Here is a 4595-nt window from a genome sequence, read left to right as displayed (position 1 = left end):
CTGAGCCTGCGCGTCCGGAGCCTGTCCCTCCGCAACGGGAGAGGCCACAATAGTGAGAGGCCCGCGTAACAACAACAACAACAAAAAATCAAGTAATCAGCTCAATAGATGCAGAAAAAGCATTTGAAAAAAAATCAATAATCCTTCACGATAAAAATGCCCAGAAAACTAGGAATAGAAGTGAACTTCTTAAAATTGACAAAGGGCAATTCTGAAATAAAACTACAGCTAACAACATACTTTATGGTGAAAGATTGAATGATTTCCCCTGAGACAGGGAACAATGAAAAGATAACTGCTCTTAACCCATCTATTAAATGAGCAGGAGTGTGTGTGTGTGTGTGTGTGTGTGTGTGTGTGTGTGTGACTGTGATAAAATTCACCACTGTAATTTTAGAGTGTACAATTCAGTGGCATTCAGTGCACTCACAATACTGTGTAACCATCACCACTATGTAGTTCCAAATTTCTCATCACCACAAAAGGAAACCCTGTACTCCCCCATTCTCTGCTCCCTCCAGCCCTAGGCAACCACGAATCTAATATCTGTCTCTATGGATTTGCCTCTTCTGGCTATTTCCTATAAATAGAATCATACAATATGTGGCTTCTTTCACCGAGTATAATGTTTTCAAAGTTCACCCATGTTGTGACATATATCAGTACTTCATTCCTTTTTATGGCCGAACAATATTCCACTGTATGCAGGGACCACATTTTGCTTATCCAGGCATCTGTTGAGGAACAGGTGTGTGTATTTTAACAGAAAGATGGCCTTTATCCTCAAGGAATGAATCTCTATGGTGGGATTTCAAGCATAACATCAAACTGGAGATAAGAGAGTTGGCAGCAAGGGCCTGTCTCAGAACTTTCAAGTCACAATTCAGAAATCACTTGTTCTGTGACTAGCTCTGTGGGAGTGGCAATGAGGCGGGATGTCTAATGGTACATGCTCCCCACAGGTGTCAAGGCTTCCAAACCACTTCTGCCTGGTAGGGAGGTTACTACAGGACGGCATCTGGCAGGCTCTTGGAATCAAAGCTTACATCTCAGGCTACTCACCCTCCATTTCACTGGGGGAGGACATGTCATAAGAATAACTAGGTTTCCACACACAGGCTGTTTGCACAAGCATAAAGGAAGGGAGGATCTGAGTGCTCCCCTGGATAATTTAATCCCCACGTCAGCCCAACTGCTGTCTTGGGTTCTCTCCATAACATGTATACACACATAAAATTAATTACGCAACTTCTAATAATGCCCCAAATAGGTCTTCTTAAAGGTAGTTAAATCAGTCCAGTTTGAAAACGTTTGGCTGTGCCAAGCTTTCTTTGTGAGGCTAAGTACTGTAGTGGTTCAGAACAAAGGCTTTAGAATCAGGTAGACCTACATTCAAATAGTGCCTCTGCTACCATTAGCTCTGGGAATTTAAACAGGAGATACAACCTCAATTTCTTCACCTATAAACTGGGAACAGTAGTTAACAGTACCAAACTCAGTGCATTCTTACCACCATATGTGAAGCATGCAGCATGGTGCCTAGGAGAAGCAATTTTTAATGTGATTATTAAAAATCACCGTCGTCAACGTTTACTGAGATTTTATGAGAGCACAGACTAAGGATCGCAACTGCCAACTCTACGTTATTCGATACAATTAAACCATGAGCTTAAATGGTTCAAATTTATCCCATCATCTTACATTCCTATAGATTTCATCCAGTAGCTGAATTTGGGGGAGGAAAAGAAAAAGGACCCACACAAAACTTTCCCAGTTGAAGACACTTTTATTTCGGTACGCACCTGAGTCCCTGGCAGGATGAGCCTGTCCTCCGCGGGAGGACATGTCCTCCCCCTCCTTTGGGAGAGGATGGGGGCCCTGCCCTGAGGGGGCAGCTGGGGGATGAGGCAAAGGGCTATGTGACAGTGATAGGTCACAAAGGGCATCAGAGGATAAATAGGCTGTGCCAGGTGGTTAGGCTGAGAAAGTGGTTACTTCTCTCACTAGGACTGAAGTTCACCACAGCCTCTTGGGGAGATAAAAACCCAGAAGCAGAAGTGAGGGGAGGCAGAGGGGGAGCCTACCATACCTCTCTACACACTTGAAGAGATTCAGCCTGGGGTCCAGGCGCCCTACAGCGTCCCCGCTGTGATCATCTGTGCCCCTACCCACGCCCCTGCCTCTGGGAGACCCTGAGGCAAAGGTGGGGCCCTGTGGGCCGGGCTTGGAAGACCTGCCATAGGGCCGCCTGTGTGTGACGTACAAGCACCGCAGCTCGCTCTTCTGCCAGTGAGGCCGAGGGAGGGAAGAGCCAGGGGCCCACCTTAACCGCGCTGCCTGTCGTGATCAAAGGCAGCCATGAGTGGGGACTCTCTGCTCCCGTATCACACGGCCCAGAGCAGCACCGGGGTGGGCCTGTTCAACACCACCATGGGGAAGCTGCAGCAGCAACTGCGCAAGGGCGAATACCACATATTCAAGGACGCACCGGTATTCGAGAGCGACTTTATCCAGATCACGAAGAGGGGAGACCTGATTGACGTGCACAACTGTGTCTGCATGGTGACCGTGGGCATCACATCCAGCAGCCCCGTCCTCCCACTCCCAGACACCATGCTGCTGGCCCGATGGGCCACCGGCTGTGAAGAGCACGCTGAGCACAGCCAGGCCGCCAAGGGCAAGAGCCACGAGGCTGCAAAGACCTTAGAGCTCACCAGGCTCCTTCCCTTGACGCTCGTGAGCATCTCCACTCACAATCGTGAGAAACAACAGCTGCGCGTGCAGTTTGCCACTGGCCGCTCCTGGTACCTGCAGCTGTGTGCCCCTCTGGACGCGCAGGAAGACCTCTTCACCTCTTGGGAAGAGCTGATTTACCTCCTGCGACCACCAGTGGAGGGTCTCAGCTGCACCTACGCCGTTCCAGCCTGGGACATGATCGGCCTGCCTGTGTTCGAGGAGGAGGACGACGGCAGGAGCCCGGCAGTGGAGGATTTCCAAGGAAAGTGGGATCAGGACCACGTGAGCATCTGCAGCCTCCACACGTGCTCTGAGCTGGCCGGGGCCACGTCCGCAGCTTTTGCTGGTGGGGAGGGGATCCAACCGGACTCCCACAAGCCCGATACCATGCCCGATGTGGCCACTGCAAAAGCAATACCTACAGCGCTTGACAAAGCGTCAGCATCGCGGGCAACGACAAAGGTGGAGACAGCGGGGGTGGCAGGAGGCACCGCAGCGGGTGCTTTGAGCGTGGCAGTGATCAAGTCTCCTGCCCCTGAAGAGCAGAGCACGGCCACAGCAGCCACAGCCAGCAACGGTCCAGGAGGAAGCAAAACCAGCATAGCCACTGGGGGCACTGCCAGAACATCCCTGAGGAGCAGGAAAACGGTGCTGCGAACAATTCAGGGTATGCTTGGCAGGTGCCGCGAGCTATTCAGGGTATGCTTCCAGCACGTCCACCAGCCTCTCCCCAGAGGCCGGCGTGACTGTGGTCGGAGCAGAACCCACCAGCAAGACTGCTGAAGGAAGAGCCGACGAGGAGGACGAGGGGACCCTCATCTCCACCTTGCCACAGGAAGGCAAAGTGAGTGAACAGGATGGCAGCTCACAGAGGGTGTCCCAGGCCCGCAAGGGAAGAAGGGAGAGAAGGGAGCACTGGGGAGAGGACAGAGCTCTTACGAGCCCCTCGCTCTGCAGTTCAGTGGAAAGCCACCACAAGGCAGCGGGAAACAAGACCATCCAGAAAGCAGCTGGCCCGTGCTCAGGCGGACGCAGAGCCACTAGAGATGACCAAAAGGACAAAGGCCATGGCAGCCTGGGGGGGCAGCGAGCAGGGCACTGCTCACAAAGGCATCAGCCGTGCTCCCATCACCAACGAGTCCAGGACCTCGCACAAATCGGGCAGGAGCTTATCTACAGCGAGTTCAGGTCCCACCACCGAGAGACTCAGCAGGATCAGCTCTTTCTTCAGGAATGTCAGAGCCAGGCTTACTACAAAGACAGTGGCCTCCTCACGCGATAAATATGTGAGCATCATGGCGAAGCCAGTGGAAGGGACCCGAATGGAGGCCATCGTAGAGACAGCAGAGAGTGGCCAGGGGCTGGAGATCACTGGAGGTGTGACATCTGAGACCGTGTAGCCAGTGACCGTTGAAGCCCATCAATAGTACCTAGAGCTGGGAGCTGCAAAGGGAACCAGGGCTCAGGGAAATACCCCTGGAGAGCCCATTTCAGCTTCCTTACTGCAATTTAAATAAAAAACCAAACAATCTGAGAATGCATGGTGTCTTGTCGGAATTTCTAGGTCCTGAAGCCCAGCCATAGCCTCACAGTGGATTCTGTGATGTCAGCTGTGCCACAGTCTGAGACCCAGTGTCCAGTCAAGGGCAGCCCCACCTCACACACATGCTCAGCGCCAACAGCAGTGCTGCATCTGGCCTCCACTCCTTTCTGGCTTTGCCCCCCAGGGCCATGGCTCAAAGTCAGACTATGGTCTGGGAAGCTCTCCTTCACTATCCCTCTATGCTTTTTATAAACGCTTATTCTCCAGGAACGTCTGTAAACAAAGCAAGAACAGGACTCATGTCCCCTCGGGCTAT

General features: G+C 52.1%; 1 pseudogene across 1 annotated transcript; it reads left to right on the top strand.

Moving 5' to 3' along the window:
• Window positions 1-2358: 2358 nt before the first annotated feature.
• Window positions 2359-4136, top strand: LOC309958021 (Golgi-associated RAB2 interactor protein 4-like; annotated as a pseudogene). The gene is made up of 2 exons: window positions 2359-3403; window positions 3435-4136. The product of its transcript is annotated as a Golgi-associated RAB2 interactor protein 4-like (transcript).
• The last annotated feature ends 459 nt before the right edge of the window (window positions 4137-4595 follow it).

This window comes from Leucopleurus acutus (assembly GCF_964270905.1).
Source record: "Leucopleurus acutus genome assembly, chromosome: 2".
NCBI lineage: Eukaryota > Metazoa > Chordata > Mammalia > Artiodactyla > Delphinidae > Leucopleurus > Leucopleurus acutus.
The sequence above is the reverse complement of the archived record's forward strand: the minus strand, read 5'-3'. Positions and strand labels throughout refer to the sequence as shown.